This window comes from Monodon monoceros, unplaced genomic scaffold, assembly GCF_005190385.1.
Source record: "Monodon monoceros isolate NGI ecotype Baffin Bay Population unplaced genomic scaffold, NGI_Narwhal_1 Super_Scaffold_21, whole genome shotgun sequence".
NCBI lineage: Eukaryota > Metazoa > Chordata > Mammalia > Artiodactyla > Monodontidae > Monodon > Monodon monoceros.
The window spans coordinates 20971231-20996167 of NW_021703778.1; the positions used below are offsets into that span (position 1 = coordinate 20971231).

Below are 24937 nucleotides of genomic sequence, written 5' to 3' on the forward strand. Positions count from 1 at the left end.
TGTGTGTGTGTGTGTGTGTGTGTGTGTGTGTGTGTGTGTGTGTGTTTTCCCTTCAACCCTCTCAAGAAGTGCAACTTCTACATAGCAAATAAGGAATTCTAATTGCAAAATTATATCCTCCATGGAATCCATTTTGTACCCCTTTGCTCTGGAAGCTCTGAAGATACGAATGCTTCCACAAACAGAATGAATAGAGCCCCAATTCTCTATGGTGACACATTCGGGAAGTGGCAGGTTTTATCTTCAAGGAGTTCAATGGCTACACAAAAGCTCTCACGCACAAATAATGGAATTCTCAAATTGGGATAAATGTGCTTTAAAGAATTTTTATTTTCATCATTTATTTCAGGTAACACTTGTGGATAATATAACACAGCTTTGGATTCCTGAGCAGATAAAGAAAATCTAAAAGGGAAAAAAATTAGGGCAGGCCTTTATTAAATTTTAAAGTATGCCTTTGCTATACTCTTATAAAGAGCCAAATAGGGTATCGAAGTCTCTGGAGATCACCAGTATAACTTCTTTATCATGTTCCATTTAAAATTTAATTATGCAGTCTACAACAAGAAGAATCTGAGCCATGTAAATAGGTCACGCAGTGAGTAACTTAACAATATTCTAAAGTTTTCCTTGTAAAGATCGTTCCTTCGATAGTCTGTTACACATCAGAACACTGTATTATAAAACAAGTGTAATTTAATTCACTCACTATAGACTCTTATTTACATCCATAAAGAATGAAATGTTTTGATTTAGGTTATTTGGAGAATTAATGGAAACCACGTTCCTGATAGAGCTGCCCAAGACACATGGGCAGGATCTGCATATATACTTCGTTGGGTAATTGTTATTTTCACACATTATAGCAAGGTCAAGGGAACTTTATATTTAATTTAATTAATTTATATTTAATACTTGGGACATTTTGCTTTAAATCAATAATCATCCATAGCATAGCAAAAATCTAGCCACTGAATAATTAATATCTGAATTAGAGGTTTCTATGGCCTATGGCTTAATATTCCTTCATATTCCCCATCACAAATTTCGACTAGCATGCCACTCTAATTTCCTTACAATAAAATAAAATAAGCATTGTTTTGAGCACTTTACACCTATCACTTCAGTTCCTTCTCAGAACAGCTGGTCCTATTATGACTCCCAATTTACAGATAAAGAAAATGAGGCACAGAGAGGTGCAGAAATTTACCCAAGATCGCAGACCTAGTAAAGAGCTGAACAGAGACTTGAATACACTCTGGAGTTTGTCTCCAGAGCGTACCTGCTGAACCACTTCACTAGGCTGATTCTTATAATGCAACAAGGCATCTTGTCTTGACAGGGGCACTACCCAAATACCGGGCACAAAGCTACCTTTGACCACACCACTCTAAGAGCTACCATGTATTGATGACTCCCTGGGTGTCAGGCTAAATACTTTATATAGATTATCTTTTCACAGTGACACCATGATGGGTATTGTAATTTTTCCAAATTTTCAAGTGAAAAACTGAGACAGAGATATTAATTCACTCACTCAAGGTCACACGATTAAGAAATGGCAGACAGGGCTTCCCTGGTGGCGCAGTGGTTGAGAGTCTGCCTGCCGATGCAGGGTACATGGGTTCATGCCCCGGTCCGGGAAGATCCCACATGCCGCGGAGTGGCTGGGCCCGTGAGCCATGGCCGCTGAGCCTGCGCTTCCGGAGCCTGTGCTCCGCAACGGGAGAGGTCACAACAGTGAGAGGCCCGCGTACCGCAAAAACAAACAAACAAACAAAAAGCAATGGCAGATAAAAGATGGAAGCATGTCTGAGCCCAAAGCCCAATCTCTTAACCTTTGTGCTAACAGAGACTCAACAGCAACAGCTCTGAACACCTTGGTAACAGTCAAACTTAGGTTAATAACTTTCCAGCCAATAAGATGCATTTTTCTGAGTGCCAAGCGTATAATGCAGTGAACAGAGTGAGAAGGGTGATAGAAGGCCGAAATCATATATCTGGTATAAGACTGTTACTTTGGGAGGTTTCTTCAATGCTTCCTTCCTTCCTTTCCTCTTAGGGACTGAATGTGTCCCCCCAAAATTCATATGTTGAAGCCCTAATGCCCAGTGTGATGGAATCAGGAGGTGAAGCCTTTGGGAGGTGATTAGGTTTGGATGAGGTCATTAGGGTCCTCGTGATGGGGACCCCTTATGAGTCCATACAAGAAGAGACCAGCGAGCTGGCTCTCTCTCCCCTTCTCCCCTCCTCCCACCCCCAACCCGGTGAAGACACAGAAGGAAGGCAGCAGGCAGTAAAGCAGGAAGTTGGACCCCACCCAGACACTGAATCTGCCAGCACCTTAATCTTGGACATCCCAGTTTCCAGAACTGTGAGAAATAAATGTTTAAGTCACCCAGTCTATGGTATTTTGTTATAGCAGCCCCAGCAGACTAGGACACTTCCCAATTCAAATGTTTATTCACGCATCCAAACATCCATTCACTCAAAGACTTACGTAAATATTTACTAAGGGCTTACTATGTTCCAGGCACTGCTAGACATTGAGGGAAAACTATGAATACTGGTAAGATCTCAATGCATGTCTTACTTAGTGGAGAAGGTCTAAAAGTCCTCCACTGAACTCTGTTATCAACGATACAGATACTAGGATAGGAGTTAGCACTGGAGACTTTGGACACTAATAGAAGAGTCATGAAGCCCTTCAGGACAGAGAAGCCTTCAGAGGAGAAATGGCATCTAAGATGTGTCCAGATAGTAAATAATAAATAGTTTTGGCTTGCCGGGTCATACAGTCTTTGCCATAACTACCCAACTCTGCCTTTGTAGCACAAAACCAGACACTGGCAATGTAATAGAGGGGTTTGGCTGTGTTCCAATAAAAACATTTATAAGAACAGGCCACAGGCTGGATGTGGTCTGTGGGCTATAATTTGCCAACCCTGGTCTAGAAGAATGAGTGAGAGATAGTTTGGGGAGGGAGAAAAAGAACTGGGAGATGACAAGAGACTTCCAAGTAGACAGAGGAAGAAATGCAAAGACTGAGAGACTGGTCCTCAATTTTCTTCTAAAATGGGGGCTCACACAGTCATTCAAACATCTATTGGCTGCCAGCTCTGTTGGGAGTCCTGTGAATGGAGGAATAAACAAGAAAGCCAAAGGAGACTCCGTTCTGGGGATGAAGGGAGGGGAACAGAAAATAGATAAATGGACAAATAAATGAACACACAACGACAAGTGCTGTGTGAACAATACAATATGGTGATGTGACTGTGAGTAACTGTGCTGTGGAGAGGGCTACATAGAACAGGGTGGTCAGAGGCGGGAGCTCTGAGGAAGTAAGAGGAAAGAAAGGCCAGTATGTAAAGAACAAAGTAAAGGAGAGGGTGGGCAGGAGGCAATGAGGTTGCAGAGGTAGACAGAGGCAGCCTACGGAGGCCCCTGGAAGCCGAAGTATGCTGTTTTGACTTTATTCCCAGCAAGAGGAAACTACTACCCAGTTTGAAGCCAAAAACAATGTGGTTTGATTGATTTTTCAAAGATCTCTTGGGCTACCATGCGGAGCATGGTTTGCAAAAGAGGAAGGGGGAGACAAGTTAGGGGCCATTTTAATAGTGCAGGTGGGTGTCTATGATGGCTTAGAAAGAGATGGAGAAAGTGGCCAAATTAAAGATGAATTTTAGAGGTTGAGCCAATAGGCTTTACTGATGGATGGTCTGCTAAGTATGAGAAAAAGAGGCAATATAAATGACTCAAGAGTTCTTGTCTGAACAGTTGGGTGCGTGGTGGTAAGGTGGGTGGGGGTAGGATTCAAGAGTTCTCTTTGGTCACATCAAATTGAAGATTATATATCCAAGAAGAGATATTGAACTGACAGCTGGGTATTCAGATTTGAAGCTCAAGGGAGCAGTTGAGGCCGGAGAGGTGAAAATGGGAACTATCCTCATAAAGATGAACTTGATGACATCTCTCTCCACACCCTCTCTACAAGTAAAGAGAGAAATGGCCAAAGGAAGCCCTGGGAAGCTCAGCACGTGGAGTCCAGCAGAGGAGGAAGAACAGGCAGGCAGACTGGGAAAGGCCGGCCAGTGGGAGAGGGAGAAAACTGGAAGAATTTGGTGTCAGAGACGAGGAAGGTGTTTCATGGAGAAGGAAGAAGTTCCTACTTTGAGTGCAGCTGAGAGACCAAATAAGAAAACAGATAACCGGCCAATGGATTTTGTTAGATGGAGGTTGCTGTTGACCTTGACCAGGACTGTATGAAAGGGTCAGAAGCCCAGCTGGAATAGGCTGAGGGTTAAGTGAGAGAAGAGTTCTTGTGGCAGATACCACTCCTTACATACATAAAGCCATTTTCCCCCTACCCTGACTCCTTCCTTTCTTCCTGATGGCAGAACATGACTCCCATTATAAAGGCTGCCAATACCAGAAACCCAATTTCCCCTCCATAAAAGCTTAGGCATAGGCAAGAAATTCTTTCCTAAAATAGAAATACATGAGAAAAAAAATGCCCTTCTTCACTAGATGTGGTCATGTCTCTATGTGATGGCTGGAGCTGTGTCTCCATGTGATGGCTGGAGCTGTGGCAGTCATATTGTGAGCATGAGGCACATCATACCCAAGATGCTGAGGATGGCAGAGGAGGAAGAGAATACACCAGGGCACCACATTAACCTTGGGTCTTCTCAGACCTCTTGAACTATAGCTACAAACTCAATATGCAGTTTCCACTCTGATACTGCTACAGTGCCTTTTATGAAATGGATTCAACCTGGGAAAAATAATAAAGATACTGTAAGAGAAAGATTCATGCAGGAAAGAATTTAGTCATAGACTATGAGTGGGGGATACACTGTAAAAGATTAGGAGGTGCGGGTTGGAGCAGGGAAGAATACTTCTTACCAACTGCAAGTGTGGCCTCAGAGTCGGTGTGCAGTATGATGGTGGGTGCTGGAAGCAGGAAACTGGGCAGTGTAAGGTTTGGAAAACAATCACTTAAACCAGAAGGCTTGTTTTCTATTGTTAGCCAAATAGTGAATCTGAGACAGGGGAGCTCTAGGAATGATAAGGTCTGGGAGTACCATAGGGTCCCATGTGGAGAATGTCAACTGTCTTTTCTTTCCCCAAATCCATTCCATCAATTTGCCCAGATGACTCTTTGTAAGCAACAGCTTAGAACACTCCCTGGATGAACAGTATCGAAGAGAATAACAGCTCCTCAAACTGGTGTCTAAACCCTTCACATCAACCAGTGATCCTCCAAGCACCTCTTCATGCCTCTGCATTCCATCCAACAAGACGGCACCACTTCCTGTTCCCTGCGCACAGTCCCTGCACACCTCCCCTGGGTGATGATGTTCTCTCTGTGCACAGCCCCCTCCACTGCCACATGCTCAAACCTGACCTGCCTGTCCAAGTCCTGCTCAGGAGGTTGACTCACGATGCTGTCCTCGCTTCCTCCAATCAGCGGTATCCCATCTTGCTGCTGAAATCCCTTGGCGCCTTTTGTTTATTTATATGACTTTCAACCTCTCTTATGGCATTAAACACTGTTCACCTAGCACTGTGATTATCTGTGCCTGCTACACTAGACTACACTACTTAAGAGAAGAGATGATGCTCAGTTTATTTTCCACCACAGAGCCTATAACCATTTTTGGCATACAGCTAGCGTTCGATGCACCTTTATTGAATTAACGAGTAAATGACAGATGTTGTAAATATCAAACTGCACCAGACCTGGGTCCCAGGAATTTGAGAAAATTGTTCTTTCTTAGGGATTATAAAGAAGATAGGAAATGCTCATCAGCTCTAGATTACTTAGTAAAAGGTTGGCCTGGATATACCAACATTCTTTTTTTCTATTTCCTCCAGCCCCAGGCCCTGGCAACCACTTTTCCACTCTCTACTTCTATGAGTTTGACTTTTTTTTAGATTCTGCACATAAGTGATACCATGCGGTATTTGTCTTTCTCTGTCTGACTTATTTCAGTTAGCACAATGCCCTCAAGCTCTCTCCATGGTGTCACAAATGGCAGAGTTCCTTCTTTCCCATGGTCGAATAATATTCCAGTGTATGTATACACCACAACTTCTTTATCCATTCATCCACTGACAGACACTTAGGTTGTTTCCATGTCTTGACTATTGTGAATACTGCTTCAATGAACGTGGGAGTGCAGATATCTTTTTGAGATCCTATTTTCACTTCCTTTGGATAAATACTCAGAAGTGGTAACACTGGATTATATGGTAGTTCTATTTTAATTTTTGAGGAACCTCCATCCTGTTCTCTATAGTGGCTGCACCAATTCACATTCCCACCAACAGAGCATGAGGATTCCCCTTCTCCACACCCTCATTAACACTCGTTATCTCTTGTCTTTCTGATGAGAGCCATTCTAAGAGATACGAGGTGATAGCTCATTGTGGTCTTGGTTTACATTTCCCCAGTGATTTGTGATGCTGAGCATCTTTTCATGTACCTGTTGGCCATCTGTACGTCTTCTTTAGAAAAATGTCTATTCAGGTCCTCTGTCCATTTAAAAAATCAGATTGTTGGATTTTTTTGCTATTGAGTTGTGAGTTCTTTACATATTTTTGGATATTAGGCCCTTATTAGACATATAATTTGCAAATATTTTCTCCCATTCCATAGGTTGCCTTTTCATTTTGTTGATGGTTTCCTTTGCTGTGCAGAAGCTCTTTAGTTTGATGTAGTCCCACTTGTTCATTTTTGCTTTTGTTGCCTTTGCTTTTGGTGTCACCAACATTCTCATCTTCTAATTTTTCAAGTTCTTTCAGAAGATTGCACCTTAATTGAGGACAACGAGAAATACGAGACTCTGTCACCTACGAAAGCCCCCCACAAGGGAATGAACACCTAACTGAGCCCATAGAGCACAAGTGGAGAGCTGAGCTGGCCGACTGCTTTGATTCTCTTCGTCCCCACGTTTGCCCCTTGCTGCTACCTGACCAGTGATAACCATGACTGAGAAATCTGGTCAATCAGAGAGTTCAGTCTTGCCCTCCCACTGCATGGACTCTGTGGAGTTCAAATTTCAGATAACAAAGACCCATAACTGAAGACCACAACTCCATAAGTGAAACTGCCACGTCGTGACTTTTCTCTCTGAGTCACACCAACCAGGTAGCTCTAACTTCTTGGTAGAGAAGCTCAAATAGTAATCTGATGGTGTACAGTGATTTCTAGTCGTTGGGTATTCCACTGCTTCCAATGAGTACTTGTTTCCTAACCCCCTCTGAGGAGGCATAGAAAAAAGATCAAGTTATTGGATTAAAATAGAAGAAAAAAGGTTAAGTGTTTCTTTTATAACGTTAATCTTTGGCCCCTGCCTCCATTGGTTTCTGCTAAAATCCAGTAAAAAATTGCATCTTATTTACATATTTAATTATTGTAAGCTTCATTTACCAATACTTAATGTTTTTCAAAGAGCATCCTGACTTCTGGGTGTTGAGCTTTAAGAACTGCTCATGAATCTCCACTGTAGTCTGTAAGATGCTCCTATTAAGGTCTGTTAAATAGCTGTATTTTCTATATTGTTTCGTTTATGCTGAGAAACAGGAGACTATGTTTAAGGAGTTAAAATGCTCTCTCTTTTTCAAAAACAGCCACTAATATTGCAGGATAACAGTGAAACCTCTGTTAATATACACCTTGTTTACACCTTTACTCTGCTATCCAAAATAAAGTTTTCCTCTGTATAGTCATCCTTTATATTAAAACCCCAGCTTATCATAACTATTTTAGTGCCTCCATTCCATTTGAACAATTGGGATTTTACTATGATTTAATTAAAACACATCTACCTAAACTAAAAACTTTGCACCATTGAAAAAGGTCTTGAAAGGCATGCTTGCAATGGAGAAAAACAATTGTCCTTTGCTACAGCAAAATAAAGCACGGAGTCATATGTAAGATTAAAAATGATCCTCTTCACAGCTCAAGAAAATGGACCCATACATCCCTTTGCCAGAACACTTCAAGATTAAGAGGACAGCAGGAGCGGAACATGTAGCCAGCTTAAATATTTGTTTTAATCCCGACAAGATCATTGGTTTTAATATTTATAATATAATTACAGTGCTTTACACATTGCTCATATAATCTAATTTTTTTCTGGTGACATATTATTACCAGACTTTAATTTCAGCAATGGCAAGAATTCATAGACACATTTAGGTTACCAATCGTAATGAAAGACAAACCAGGTGCCTGTTCAAGTACCTTGTACACATATCTCATCTCAGCCTCGATGCATTTTTAACAACCAATACATAATCCACTGCTGTATGATTTGTACATATTCACAGAATAGTATCAACCGGTGGCCAGCTATGTAAAGCAACTAAAGTTGAAATACCCCATCTCTGTGCAATATTTATAAATGGCCTTTCAGAAAATTTCAAGACAGTCAAAGCCAAGGAAAACCAAAGCATAAACTTGCTGTAAAACACCACTGTCTTCCTTTGCAGCCACATATCACAAGTCGGCAGTCGCCTGAATTGCAATTTTCCACTTTTCCTAGATGTCGCCGCGTAAGCGCACTTTTATGACTAAAAGGATAAAAACCCCAAAGTGTCACGTTCCACTAACCATTAGCCAACAAACAAACCGAGTTAATGACAGGTGCCTCGTTCTAAATGCACCAAGGTTTTCCAGGGTTCATTTACACTTTCCCAGTGACAGGCTGAAGAAATTAGAAAAAAAAAAGGCTGAAAGTTGAACAACTGATTGAATTCTACAAGACTGTAAAACAAACAAACGCTAACAGAAGAAACAGTCTGGATGGCAAGAGAAGTTTTCATCATCAGATAATCACATTCACGGTAATGTGAAGAAGGGAAAGAACTGTCAATGGATAATGTCCCAAACTGCCCCCAGAGAGAGTCAAAAGAATACCTGAAGCTACATTAGAAGAATAATTGAGCAGTAACTGACATATTCACACCCTTACCACCGTATATTTCAATGAATGCACACCGAAGTTAGAATGGGATTGGTGTCGCGTTTATTCTCAACACAATGCAATATTAGAGTAACAAAAATTCATGGAAAAAAACAATAAGTAGGCTCATTACTAAAATACCTCCCACAAAACTCAAGAAGAGAGCAGACTCCCTCCAGTAATAAACCAGCTACAACAGATCATTCGAGGTGAATGTGGGAATTGCCACTTGGTATTCACAACGGAACAGTACTTAATAGAATTCAGGGTGCACACCAGATTTCGCAGACATCTCAGTAATTCTTATCTGCATGATTACAGCTCCGTGTGGGTCTCATCTGACAACACGCGAGTGGCCCACTCCTTAGCCGTTCTAGAAAAGTTTAAAAGTCATCCTTCATTCCATTATTTGGGGATTAACTTCTGCACCACAAACATGGGCAGATACACAACTCTCTCTCTTCCAGAAAATGACAAGGTGCCTCGGTCTTCACACTGGGCTCTCTCCAGAGTGAAAGCACCAGGACAAACAAACTCAGCTGGGACGCCAGAACACAGGCACACTTTTAACCCTGTAAACTAGCACGCGGTTGAAATGCTTCTTTGGGATGTTATCCAAAGAATTAAGACATACAGTAATTTAAACATTTGGGTCACAGTAAACAGTTTTTTAGCCATGTTAATCATGATCCTATAAGCAAAGATTTTCTTTACATTAAAAAAAAAAAAAAAGGCAACCAAATGTGCTTATATCCTGGAACAGATGGTGACAAAATGTACCCTCCCCCGATTCCCTAGTGCTGTTCATCATCACATTCTGTAAACTCTTCTTTTTCTGGTTCTTGAGATTCTCTTGACTTCTGTTTCCAACACTTCCCAGGCAAAACCCTATGCCCTATTAATTCATTCACAGACGGTTACCAAGCACCTTCCAGGACTCAGGCGCAATACTAGGTGCTGTATGTGATGCCCAGGAAAATATCTCTTAAAACATTTCCACTCCCTTTCTTCCTTTTTTTCCTTTCTTCTAATAAATAGTGGTAATCATTTCTGATGGCTAGTTGTCTATAATTGGCATCCTGCAATCATCTCTTATTTCATATAGTGATATAAGATATCCAAAATATGTTAAAGACATCGATCAACTTATATATTGATTTCTTTCCCTGGTGAGACAGTAACTAGGTATTTAAATGATGATATGAATTACAAATGCATTTATATATCATCAAAACTATGATGTAAGTTCTCTAGAGGAAGCTCAAAACTTTCACAAATCTATAAATACTTGAACGCAATACTACTAATGAATATACTGAAGAAAAAAACAATTCAATGCGCCTTTAGATTACCAATAACCATGAGTATAATAAAGGAAGCGGCATGTTTACGAGTTCTGTGGAGAAAATAGCTCCAATATACTTACGGGTACATGTGATATAACTTCCAAGGGATGAGAATGATTTCTAAGTCATATATGGACATCACCCTCATGACCTCTTGGTTACATCACTTATATGCGACTCACACACCGTTTCTGGGATTTACATGATGAAGCATGAGGTCTTAAAATCTAACATGAGGAAGAGAAAGTGAAGAAGACCTCTCCAAGGCGACACAGGTCTTCTGTCAGGGGGTGCATCAGAGCTCACGTACAGAATAAGCAAAGTGTGCTGCTTACCTTGGTAGACTTCCAGCTAATTCTGTGGTTGTCTCTCTGGAAGAAAAAGAAGATATTATTTTGGTAAATTATAAAAATGTGTTTAATAAAACCATAATCCAATGCGCCAGGGCATTCCGGAATCATATGGGTGCAGAGGGTACTGTATATGCAGCTGTTTAGAAATCTAAAATCGACTCATCACATTTCTGATTAATTCCCATAAATGTGTCAATGGTTACTTCCCAAGGACACTTTACACACATGCAAAATATCTGCCTCTGCTTTCTGGTGGTAGAGCTCAACTGAGTTTAAAACATTCAAATTTTAAAATGTACGACACACAGAAGGAAAATAGGAGGGAGAAGAGTCCCAAACTGCAACTGGATGTTTTCCACTGAAACAAAGCACACTGTACTCTCTTTCCAAGAATCACTTAGGAACGAATTCGTTGGAGGGTGTGTCTTCGTGTTGATCTCTGTCACCTGAGGTTTATGAAGGAACATGTACTACACAAAATCCAATTATTTTTGTAGCAAATTGCTGTTTTTCATTTCTTTATTGTAACGTCAGACCAGCTGGGATGGTTGAAGGCAGATGCTATGACAATTCAAACGGCACAAATGATATGTCACTGAGGGAAGCTCTGCAGCACGTGAGTAAGAGCGACCAGAGCTACATTTCAGAGCTTACTTTTTCCTAATTGCAGTATCTTATCTTTCAATTACAGATGTGTTCTTGGAAGGAATGGGAAGCAAGGAGGAGGAGATGCAGCCTTACTGCTGAGATATTCTAAAAGTGGAGGAGGGCTTAACTTGAGACTGAGGGACACAAGGTATAATTCTTAGGAACAGTGGTGCATAATATTCTTCATGTCATGTAATCGCTTTAAGAATCTCATAAGAAGAGGTGATATATACATATACAAAGGAATACTACTCAGCTGTAAAAAAGAATGAAATAATGCCATTTGCAGCAACATGGATGGACCTAGAGATTGTCATACTGAGTAAGTCAAAGACAAACATCATATGATATCACTTATATGTGGAATCTAAAATATGACACAAATGAACTTATTTACAAAACAGAAACAGACTCACAGACATAGAAAACAAACTGATGGTTACCAAAGGGGAAAGGGGTGGGGAGAGATAAATTAGGAGTTTGGGATTAGCAGATACACACTACTATATATAAAACAGATATACAACAAGGTCCCATGTATAGCACAGGGAGCTATATTCAAAATCTTGTAATAAACTATAATAGAAAAGAAAAACAAGAATCTCATTAAAAATACAAACATCTTACATAGAAAAAAATGATACACACATATGCATATACACAAAATGTGGTGTACAATTATAATTGTCGTGGACCTCTGAAAGCTCATATGTCAACCCTGGGTTAAGAATCTCACCTTGAAACTCACATTGTCTTTACATACTCATCTTGTCGATCCAAATAGAGGACTTCCTCCCGGTTTCTAGAACTCCCCCTCACCTATTGTCTGTGACAGCACCTGGGCACTTTAGGGACATGCTGGTTCCCCTGGAGCCATGCTGCCTTAAAAATATAAGTGATTATAATTTCAGCTCCCATAGAAATGTTCTTTCCTACATAACCACATGGTATTAAACCTTCAGCCTTCATTGCTATTGGCTTTCGAGAGAATGTTTCCATTCCTTCAACAAAACCGTAGTTGAAAGCACTGTCCACTACACAGCTGAAGGCCTCACATGTATTCAACTTTTCTAAGAATTTAGTACCTGCCTAATAAATTTCTCTTTAAAACAGAATATGGAATTGTGGGTACCCCCCAGCTAAGAAGCACCCCTCCCTCTAGTCTGCCTTTCTAACATGGATCACAACAGAAATACCTTTTGAATTCTATATTATTATTTATCACTCCATCACTTGAGACCAACACACATGAGGACTCAATCAGTATTTGTTCAGTTTGTAAGGAATGAATTAATGAACTTTTCTGACCTTCTCGTTGACCTTGACGGTTAGATCTATATTTAGAGCTTGATCACAGTAACAGGAGCATCCCAGAGTTAAAGTACAATGACCTTTTCTTCTTTCTAATCTTCTAACTCTTGATTTTTGCCCCCAGACTGTACATATTTAAATATTATGGGTCCCCCTGGTATCTTTTAAAACTACGTTGGACTTATATTATAATAAATCCAATTAAACCACAGTAGGGCAGTACTTCTCAGTCTGGGCACTACCATGACATTTTAGGCCAAGTAATCCTTTCTAGTGAGGAACTGTCCTGTGCTCTGCATATGTTTAGCAGCATCCCTGGCCTCTACCCACTAGATGCCAGTGGTATCCCCCCTCCCAGACTGTGACAGTCAAAATGTCTCCAGACACTGCCAAATGTCCTCTGGGGGCTAAACTGCCCTTGGTGGGGAACTACTGCAACAGAGCAACAGAGTCCAAGGGTCTGCAACTGACCTCCGTTTCAAAACCTTCCTGGATTAACCAACAATCTCCATTCTCTTGGAGAAACACAGTGGCTGAGCCCCCTCAAGAGCGCCTGTTTCACTTTGCTCCCATCACCTAAGTTTGCACACTCACCAGGAGTATGTTGTGTTTGTTCCCCCACCCGTTTACGTTAGGACTCATTCAAAGTTCTTGTTTCTATGAAAACTAAGTTGGGTTCTTTGGAAAAACTAAAAAGGACAAGTAGCTTATCAATGAAAAAACGTTGCCTGCCTTTTCAGTGAACAAAGGATGTTGCAGCCACCAAGCCATCACGTTACAGCCGCCCTCCCAGAACTCAGGATAGAAACAGAAAGTCCACCGTCTAGCAGTCAGCCAGCTGCAGCCACCCCTGGTGATACACCCAGAGGAGACTCAGGATGAGAAAGCACAGGACACTGGCCCCGGATAGCTGAGGTGCCTACCAAAGGAATTCAGTAAGTCCAGACTCTTGTGTCTTCCCACACATAGAAAAGCGCTAAAGTCCTTAACTTGAGATATCTTGTTTTCTTTAACTGTAATCTTTTGATGTTCCGACACCTGGTCTTTGTTGTAAAAACTCCTATATACCCTGGCTCCTCCTTTACCCCTCTTTGGAGCAGTCCCTCAGAGCTATTTGAGAGGTTGTGTCCCGGGCTTAAGTCCTCAGTTTTGTCCACCAAATAAAACATACTTCTCAACTTTTAGGGTGTGCGTTTTTTTTCAGTCGACAAGCTTAAGAAAAACTGATGGTAGATTAGGTCTAGGGACAAGACAACTATAAATATTGGGGAGAAAAAAGACGTGGTTCTTACAAGTTTCTCCAAGTTCTTGTTCCTCTTAAAAAGTTAACTAGAGGGACTTCCCTGGTGGCACAGTGATTAAGAATCCACCTGCCAATGCAGGGAACACAGGTTTGATCCCTGATCCGGGAAGATCCCACATGCTGTGGAGCAACTAAGCCCGTGCACCACAACTACTGAGCCTGCGCTCTAGAGCCTGCGAGCCACAACTACTGAGCCCGCATGCCACAACTACTGAAGCCCGCGCACCTACAGCCCATGCTCCACAACAAGAGAAGCCACCGCAATGAGAAGCCTGCGCACCGCAATGAAGAGTAGCCCCTGCTCGCTGCAACTGGAGAAAGCCCGCATGCAGTAACGAAGGTCCAATGCAGCCAAAAATAAAGAAATAAGTTTATTCAAAAAAAAAAGTAAACTAGAAATTACTAGATGGTGAATTACAGGTGTGATTTATACACAAAAGACAATGCAGAATTCCTCTCCATAGACTCCTCTCCATAGACTCCTCATCCATAGACTCAAGGCATCGGCCTTACCTTTACGGTAAAAGACAAATGCTAGAAAAAAAGTTATGCTCTCCACATATTTAGTACCAGCAAGGGAAAATTTATGTTTTATACAACCACGTTCTGAAAAATTTAATTATAATGACAGACATTACTTCAAAGGAAAAGTAATTTTTGGTGAACATGAATGAATGAGTGAATACAGTTTAAATTACAAGATGTTACCGAAAAACCCTGATGGTTCCATTAGAACACGTAGCTGCACGATTTAAAAAAAAATACAAAGAAAGAACCACTGTATTTGGCAGCAGCAATGTGGCAAGGACTCACCAACCAATTGCCATTTTTGAGATCATCAGAACACAGAGCTTTTAAAATAATAGCTTGATCATTTTTACCTCTTTATTATTGCTAACAAATCATCTGAATTATTCACATCTTCATGAATTTATACCTTTTGTAAAGAAACCCTTGAGGAAAATAAACGTAGCATAATATGCTATGCTTCATCAAGATAATGTTCCTTCATAACCCCATTGAGAGGACTTAAAGATACCGTACGAAAAACTTTTAGGGCAGTAAAACTACTCTTATGACACCATACTGGTAGACACACGTTATTAAACATTTATCCAAGCCCAACAGTGAACCCTAATGTAAACTATGGACTCTGGGTGATGAGAACATGTCAGTGTAGGTTCATCAGCCATAACAAATGCACCATCTGGTGGGCGTGTTGATAATGTAGGCGGCCATGCGTGGGGTGGGGGGCAGGGGGCATATGGGAAATTGCTCTACCTTCCCCTCAATTTTGCTATAAACCTAAAACTGCTCTAAAAAATAAAGTGCACTGAAAAAAAGATGCCATGAAGACCATGTTTTTTCCAATGAACTTATATAGATTGCGGTGTCCGTTAATAACATTACTTTCTAAGCATAAATCATGTGCATCACTAATATTTATTCATCCAACATATTCACTGAACACTTACAATACATTCAACACGCACTGTGCCGGGTTCTTTCAGAGGCACCAAGAAAAATTAAATCCTGATCCTTCTTTCCAAGTGTTTACACCCCAATAAAGGATATTATGTAAAGTATAAAGTGAATACTTTTGAATTTTCCACTGGTGAAAGCTCCTCTAAGTCAAAGGTCACGTCTTACTCAAGATTTTGAATACTCAGTGCCTGGCACATACCAGACACTCAATAAATACAAGTGCAAGAGAACCATAAAACACTGTCTCGTGGAAGCAACCTAAGTGTCCATTGCCAGATGAATGGATAAAGAAGATGTGGCACAAAGATATACACAATGGAATATTACTCAGCCATAAAAAGAAACAAAATTGAGTTATCTGTAGAGAGGTGGATGGACCTAGCGTCTGTTATACAGAGTGAAGTAAGAGAAAAACAAATACTGTGTGCTAACACATATATATGGAATCTAAAAAAAAAAAAAAAGGTTCTGAAGAACCTAGGGGCAGGACAGGAATAAAGACGCAGACATAGAGAATGGACTTGAGGACACAGGGACGGGGAAGTATAAGCTGGGACGAAGTGAGAGAGTGGCATGGACATATATACACTACCAAATGTAAAACAGATAGCTAGTGGGAAGCAGCCACATAGCACAGGGAGATCAGCTTGGTGCTTTGTGACCACCTAGAGGGGTGGGATAGGGAGGGTGGGAGGGAGATGCAAGAGGGAGGAGATATGGGAACATATGTATATGTATAGCTGATTCACTTTGCTATAAAGCAGAAACTAACACACCATTGTAAAGCAATTATACTCCAATAAAGACGTTTAAAAATAAATAAATAGAAAGTTAAAAAAAACAAAACATTGTCTACTGGCAGGTAATTCCAGTCTCTTAATTTTCTAAAATGCCTGTTTTGTTATAGCAATATTTGGAGTTTAACTGCACTAATTTTCTTTCCTTAGTTGTCATTACCAAGATAATCTGATTTCAAGAAGAGAACCGAATGCTAAAAACTGAATGAAAACAATGATGAAAAAGATGACAAAGCAAAGTCATATGTTTCGAGGAACAGAATTGACCTAGGGGCTAAGAAATAAGACCAAAATGACAGAGGGCGTGAGTTTCTGATAGGTTGCATATCCTTGGGCAATTCCTTCTGCCTCCTGGGGTCTCTAAGTCCCAGAATGGAATAATAATTCTTCCCTTTGATCTAGAGTTGCTGGATCAATCATGGATGTGAACAAACAGGAAAGCTTTCTGCAAATTTGAAGCTGGGCTATACAGTCCATTTTATCAAAGGAAAAAACAAACACCAGAAGAGACAAGTACTTTTCAAAAGCAGACAAGTGTCCTGTGTGTATTACACAGTTTTCGTAGATTATTTAGCATTCCTTAAAAACAACTTTAATTTTGAATGTGTAGAACATTTGCCAGGGCGCACAGAATGATGCCAACTTTTCTTAGCTGTCTGAAAGCGCTCTTCTGAAAGCGCTCTTCCTCATGCTCTCCTATCCCATCCCACTCCTGAGCTATGCAAATAGTTCTTTTTTTAGGATGTGTTGAAGCAAGAGCTATCTATTTCTGTGCAGCTTGCCAGTTTCCAAAATTAGCTGACAACTATAAAACAGGACACGAGAGCCCCCCTGTTAATTGTGTGTCAGCATGATAAATATTTTTAAGACCTGGAATGTCTGTCTCCAATGGTACCTCCAATTCTTCTAAAAGTACAAAGACTTTTTAAAAAAATGTTAAAATACCTTTTTTTTTTATTGCCTGTCCTAAAAATAAATGATTTAATGTTCTGATTGTAGGAGGAGTGAGGTTTTCTTTACTTCAATTAAGGGTGAAAGTATCACAGTCAAGCAGATTTTGCTCTTTTTCTTCTCTTTTCATTTTTTTCTTTTTTCTTTTCTTTTTTTTTTGGTCACCCGGTGCTTGGGGCAAATTGTGGGTCTTTAAAAAGTTGCATCTACTTCCAAATAATACATAGATAAAAAGATTAGCTTCAAGGCATCATTAAATATTCATATATCATTTTAGAACAGTTAACTTTTTTCCTGTATGGTAAACTTTAGGTCTGGGAAGTTTAAAACACCTTAGAGATTAACGTTACTTCTCTCGTTTGTTTGGGTAAAGAAAGCCCAAAGACACTGCTCCTTCCCCCTGCCCCAGCTTCTTTCTTTCCAATCCTTTCTCTGAATTTCTCTTCTCTTTTGTTTGGTCCTTCGTTTCTTCTCTTCCACTTTTATCCTTCCTCAATTTTCACTCCCATGATTAAAAATATCTGTGTGTGTGTGTGTGTGTGTGTGTAAACCCAAGCAATTACTCTCACATGGTGAAATCTACACACACACACACACACACACACACACACACACACACACACACCATAGCTCACATTAATAGGGCACTTATTTAATACCAGCCCCTATTCTAGGCCATTTACATGCATTCACTTACTTAACCCTTCTAAAAGCCTAATGAAGTCATTACTATGATTCAACTACAACAGAGATGAGGAAAATGAGACAGAAAAATGTTAAACAGCTTCCCAAGGCCACACAGCTAGTGACAGACAGAGCCAGGATTTGAACCAGGCATTCTGGCCCCAAAGCCCATGCTTGTGGTCTCTATGCTACACTGCTGCTCAGTATCTACCAGATCTGATATATCTATATTCTACATCCATTCATTTGTTCTGGATTCTGCACTGGAACAGAGAACAGCCACAAAAAATGGCCCCACTGTTGGAAACTTTACAATCTGGAAGGGGGAGACAGACAAAAAACAAATGAGCAAATGAATATTTATCACTACCTTACATAGCATATGTCATGAAGAAGAATGACTCAAGGTAGGAGGTGGTACCTAATGAGTCAAGGTAGGAGGTGGTACCTAACAAGGTAGGAGTTGTAGGGGGGCTATTATTTCTATAGTGGGGGCTATTTCTATAGAGAGAGCTCTCTGAGGAACATGTGAAGGCATGAAACACAACCACTTCTATCCCCGCCTTCCCTTCTTAAGTCCCTTTCTTTCCTTTGCACTACTGCATTTCATTCTTCTTTTCGACGAATATTCACTGGTACCCAGTGCATGGAGCAGGCAATACAAGATGATGCTGTGGTTTTAAAAAAATGATAGACAATATGGACCCGTACATTCCAAATACTGAGAAACTAAAAGGGGAGACGAGACCCTTACGGAAACTCAGCCAGTCACTTAGAAAACTGCAGGTTTCGACAAGAGACACTTCACATCACTAGAGAGGCCGGCCAGCCTCTCAAATCCACTCCGGCGTGGAAATGAATGAAATGTCAGCCGGCAGCATCCACAGAAGTGGTCCCGCCTGCAGACTGACTTCATGAGAGGTACCCTCCAAGCTCCTTCTGCCGAGCCTGTGCTCCCAGGGGTTAAACCTCCCATGCCTGAGTTTTAAAAAATTAAGTCCACCAGGTAGAGTTTCTCTTTATATCACTTTGGTATTTAGCTTGGGCTGAGGGCAGGCACTATGGGGAGATGGGACTTCTGCCCACCGAATCCTTAGGAAACAGGGTCATACGGGGGGGTTATGGGGAACTAGCACCTGGCAGCAGGCACGCATGCCATGTGGGTTGTCAGAAGACTTGCCGCACGAAGATTAACTTCATCTAATCACCGATATATCCAGCCTCTTTCTGAATAGGCCAGTCCTATGTAGAGTCCTTGCTAAGATTGGATTTGGCTCCAGATTTCCTCAGATTATTTTAGTACTCTTCATATAAAACAGCTACAAATGTGTGCCTCTGGCTGTGTTCTCTCTATTGTGTGCTCACGGGGCCTAGAGAACGCAATCACCCAAGGTTTCTCTTAATCAAACCTGCCACAGATACCGTGGCGCTCCAACTGTCACCCGTGAATCGGGCCACGGTTCAAACAGCACCGCCATCCCTTCTGTCATTGGGAGATGGTGTAAAGCACTTTTGTCTTCTCTTCTTTCAAAAATGTCATCTTGACACTTAGCTCAGGAATGCACCTGAGAAGAAGAGGCCCGTCCTGGACTTTGCCGGTGGAATTAGGAGAAGGAGAATTATGTCTCCACAGTCACAGGTTTACCTCTTAATCATCAGACTTTCTGCTCTGTGAACCCACCACGGTTAAATGTTATGATCCAGGGAGAACCTGAATCAGCCATACTTCAAACATTCAGCTTCTACCAGGGGAAGAGGGTGTCAGGTTACTACAAGACCTCTGCATTTAATATTGCTTTATCATTGGGCCCGAAGCTGTACTGGAGTTCATAAGTGAGCTTCTTAAGGGAAAATATGCCCCCCACATTATTAATTGAAAATAAGTTTCTTCCTTTGATAAATCAGTTTAAAAGGAGGCCCATTGTGCACAAAGAGCCTAATTTTTCTCTCTTAGCTTCCAGAGACATAATATCACCAATAAGTCCTATTCATGAGAGAAAATCATCCCCACTCCTGATAATTTCTGGATCAAAGAGGGATTTGCAAATACCAGCCTGCACTGTAATGTCTGACTAATGGCCTAATCCACCAATTGACATGTATGGACATTGAGTTCATTAGCATTTATCATTAGCATTTATTTATTAATTTGTTCAACAAATATTTCTACAGTTCCTACTATGTGCCAGTTTCTATGTGCTGGGGATGAAGTGTGAAATGAATAAACATGGACCCCTCCCTCACAAGGCTGACCATCCAGTGAGGAAGCCATCGCAACAAACTCTCACAAACAGGCATGCCTACGTGTCAAGAGCAGGATGAGATTTTATCCGCCCCTATTCCATGATGATTCCCTTCTGCGGAGGTTTTTGGGAAAACAAATCCAGAGCGACTTCATCGGTATAATTACACCAAAGTCCTGCCTGATGAAACAGACTTTAGCAAGAGGAAGGATATTTTGTCTCACAGATGCTGTCCTTTCCAAGAATCTAAAATACAAAAGCCACTGCCCAGTCAGAGGCAGATGTGAGAGATTGCAGGAGGACACTGGGGGCTTGCCCAGAATGGGTTCTGGGCTGGGGGAGGGCAGCAGAGGACCAAAGACACAGGGAGGATGGGGGGAGGGAGGGAGAAGGAGGAGAAGGTGGTGGCTTCTGACAGCCATAGTCAAACTCCATTGGGGATGGAGCAACGTACTGAAAACAGGTGGAGAGATGGGTTACACCAGTTCTTGGACCCCTGGCTGGAGACTGGCTAGGAGTCCAATTACTTCCTCCTGCCCTTTACAGACAGGCCCTGCAAGCCCTGCCAGGCACTGGGGAACACAGGCTGTTGAGGAACACAGGCTGGAGCTCAGGCCTCTTGGCCTTGTTTGTTTCCACCCAACAGCCCGAGTAAAGACCAGATAGACACTCTTCTGTTTGGGGTGCAGAGTGTCCAAAAGGCCAGCACCTCAGAGGGTGCTTCTATGTGGACCTGGCCTCCAACCTGCTGTCAGGAATGGGTCTAAGGCCAAGACATTAAAAATTTTTTTTAATTAGTAATTTTAAAGTTTTTAATTAAATTAGAATAAGTAATTTTTTAAATTAAAAAAATATACCAGAAATTCTGTCAAAGCTTACTCTGGTTATAGGGTGGAAGGCTCGCAGCAGCCATCCATGGACACTGAAAAGTACTGAGGGTTGTTTTGATGTGATTTGGGGGAATCTTGGCTTTTTGTTGGTTTTCTATTTTTTTACTTTTCAGAACAGTGGCCATAGTAAGTACATAATAAAATGCCTCTCTCTCCTGAAGCTAAAGAACTCACTTCTTCTCTCCAGTAGTGTCCAAGGGTGTATTCATTTTGTTTTTCAATCTGCCCTGATACAGTCTTGGATGAGGAACAGGTTGGTGCTACTACTCCTCATTTTGCAGACAAGTAAAGTGAGGCTCTAAGAGGTTCAAGAGTTTGTGATCAAACAGTCAACTCAGGGACTCCTGCCCGGCCCTTCTGACTATAAAGGCAAGCAGGGAAGTCTGGGCAGAAGCACAGAACTCCATCTGAGTTCTGAGCACAAAGGGAGGAGTGAGAGGAAAATTCTCCCATTCACAGGACGCGTTCACCCTTCTTAAATGAACCCGTTTTAAATAACACGACTCTGAGAGCTATCCACAGAGGGGTGTAGTTAAGGCTGTTTTAGATCCCTCACATCTTCCAGGTCGCTTCGAGGACCCTGCTGGGTAAATTAAATGTGGTATTCATCACTACCTCTGGAAATTCAAATCTGTGTATTCAATCATGGTGGGTCATGTCCAAATCTCTCCTTTAACAATTGCCAATATGCTTTTTGTGGCGATGGGGATTTTGAAATCTCCAACCTTCAACACATTCACAGATGTGAAATCTCCAACCTTCAACACATTCACAGATGACAATTATATCTCTACAATCACTAATAAAATAAAACCAACAGAAACGGAATCAACAGTAAAAGAGCTAAATTATAGATAAGAGAATATTCATAAATCTATACCTCATCTCATGAATATGGGTGCACTGTCTGTATGCCAGGATTTCTTTAGCCATTGGTGATATTCAGCATATTGCAATCGAGTGCAATTACAGGTAGCTATAATTAAGAACAATTACAGCTTTTATTTCTCTACTTGTTCTTTAAAAGTACATGTGTAATAAAACTCTTTTTTACAAGGTGAAGAATATAATTATACATCCTTATAACGTCTCAAATAATTAGTCTGACTAAAGTTTCTTCTGGAACAATTTTCATTTTAACTGTCAGATCTGCCATTTATAGTCAATGGAACATACTTTTTAAAAACTTCCATCATTAACCTTTTTCACCCCATATAGATGTATATGTATTATTGGTATAAATGGAAGGTTTTAGGATTTAAAGCTCTAGGGCCTGCTCCAAGCTAGAAAACAATTTTCCCTTTTAGTTGTGTGTGTGTGTGTGTGTGTATGTGTGTGTGTCCTTTAATTAAAAAAAAAAAAAGAAATGCTAGCTTTGTAGAGTCTGTTTTCTTGCTCAGGATTTTTGCAAAAAAAAAGTTGCTTCTGTTAGAAAGATACGTTCACTAGTTCTATATGACAGAACACTGTCTCTTTGTTTATTTATGGCATATTTACACAGTGCCTCAACTATGCAGTGCCAAAACTAAGAAGTCCCTGGATTGTGACAAATGTGTCTCTTGGTTTAGTAAATCATGAGGCACAAGGTCAATATTAGCCAAACAGAATCAGTGACTAATTACTATCAGTGAAATGCTACCTTTTCATAAATCTAGACTCCAACTCAAACACACTTTATCACTGCCTCCCCCGCTAGACTGTAAAGTCTGACAGGCTCCTGTCCATCTCTATCACCAGCACCCAGAATGGAGAGTGGCTCTTATAAAGTGCTCAATAAATTGAATATGTTGAATCAATGAGGATGCAGTTCCTTCCCATTTATGTAGGGAATAATTGAAAATTAATCACCTGAATGACTTTGACGCTAGAAGAAAATCAGGTAATACCATGCTGGAAATTAAGGATATTTTCACCACTTATCTGGTTGAATTAGCTGTCCTGGGAAATAAATTGTTAGACAAAGTCTGTGTCCCTGGGAATCAGGAGCGGAGAGTTGGAACAGATCTTTTAAGGTCCTTTACAACCTTGAGATTATCTTAACAGCTTACCAAACTTAGACCAACTTAAAGGCAATTAACATAAGCCTAAATAGGGCATGTGTAGTTGTGTGGAGGTAAATAAATAGCAATCACATCCTTGAGACACACTATTAGTATCAAAGATGCTAATACATTGAGACATGGCTCTTGTCAAAAATCTCTTCAGTATTCAAAATACTGAGATAGATTTAGATGCAAGTAACACTTCAGAGTTTATCATTTATTCCGCAACAGCCAGCAATGACCACGTTCTTACTATAGTTTGAACACTTAGCACTTTACATAAATTCCCCCTCCTATTCTCCACAACTGTTAGTTATCATTATATCCATTTTTCAGAAGGAAACTGAGGCTCAGAGAAGTCAAGTAAATTTGAACCCAGGCCTGTCCAACCCTATAATAAATGATTTAAGACAAGAAAACGAAACAACACATGGCTAATCATGGTCAAACGACACCAAAAATAGGATGATAATCTGGGTGGATCTCTATAGCAATCTAATGGCCAAAGTGAGAGAAACGGGGATCTAGGAAAAAAAGTTTCACTCCCCAACTCTACTAATAGATCAACTTTTATCTTACCGGTTCTAGACACAGATACTTTCTGTGGAAAAGATCTGAATGCACTGGAGGTTTTGAGAGTAAATAAGAGGGTCAAACGGTACTTCTCAGGGTCAGGTCTAGGGCTGAAGGTTAAACTACTTCTGGGCATCCACCGCCCCCCCGCCCAATGCACAATAAGGCCTTGGAAATTCATCATAGCGCTGTGTGCTACCCAAATAATCCAAATGCCCACAAATACGGCAATGGAATAACTGTGCTATATTCACACTGTGGACCGACTATGGAGCCTTTAGAAAGAACCAGGAAGCCTTGTAAGTTCTAAAATGGATAGAATTCCAATGTATATTGAAGGATAAAAAGAATAAGCTGCAGAAAAATACGTTGGGTTTTAACGCTGCTGGTTTTAAAAACAAACAGAACAAGATGTTCCATGGGTCCGTTTGAGAATGGAAAGGCATAGAAATAGGCCTGGGAAGACGCACAGGAGGCGGAAAAGTGGCGACCTCTGCAGAAAAAGGAGAGGTGGGCACAGAACTTCTACACACGGAACTTTTTTTTTTTCTTTTTAAGGGACGTGCAGCCAACCCGAGGGCCTCGAGGGTGGAGGGTCCTTTCCTGGGCAGCAGCTCTCATGCGACCGAGGGTGCAAGGTCGGTCTGAGATGGGAGAGCGGGCGCGCACCAGGCTCTGCACGTGATCCCACTCGCGACGCCCGCCCGCCGGGCCAACAGGGAACACTTAACCCTGCTTGCCTCTGGGCCAGGTCCTGCCTCAGCGCCAGCGGGTCGCTCATGGCGTTGGGCGTGCACGGGCCTGGCGATCTACCCGACCGGAGAAGGGAGACAAGGAGCCCAGGTCGCCTACCAACAGCGGGACTCCGGTCCGCTAGGGGCGCCAGGAAGGTCCCCAAGGCCCCTATGCGCGCGGCTCGGCAGCACGCAGGAGCAATTCGGCGCCTCGGGTCCAGGTCGCCCTCATCACTGGCCGCCAGGGGGCGCCTGGGGTGATGCGGTGGGGACACGTAGGACCAGAGGGGCCCATCCACAGAAAAGGCTGCTTATGCAAAAATTACTTTCACTCGGTCAGGCTGGCTTAAGAGCATGTAGAGAGATTCGTGAAATGCATGCAAAGCCAATTTTGCATGTATTAAATCAATTTTATGAGTCCTCCGAAAGCTTTCCTATTTAAAGGAGCCCTTTGGGGACGCTGGGTAAAGAATATGATCCATCTCTCGCTTGCCTTATAACTTGGCATCTTCCTAAATCGGGCTTGCTTATTGGAAAGTTCTGTAACGAACAGAATTCTCTGCGGTAAGGGTTAAGTAGAAAGTGAGGAGATATTTCTGTTAATA

At 41.4% G+C, this 24937-nt stretch overlaps 1 protein-coding gene across 1 annotated transcript in view; it reads right to left on the reverse strand.

The window, feature by feature from the left end:
- Positions 1-24937, reverse strand: part of CELF2 (CUGBP Elav-like family member 2) — a 526008-nt gene that overhangs the window by 388533 nt on the left and 112538 nt on the right. The window contains exon 2 of the mRNA XM_029237429.1: positions 10654-10689. The gene's annotated coding sequence lies outside the window, so the exon portion shown is untranslated. The remainder of the gene's footprint in view (positions 1-10653; positions 10690-24937) is intronic.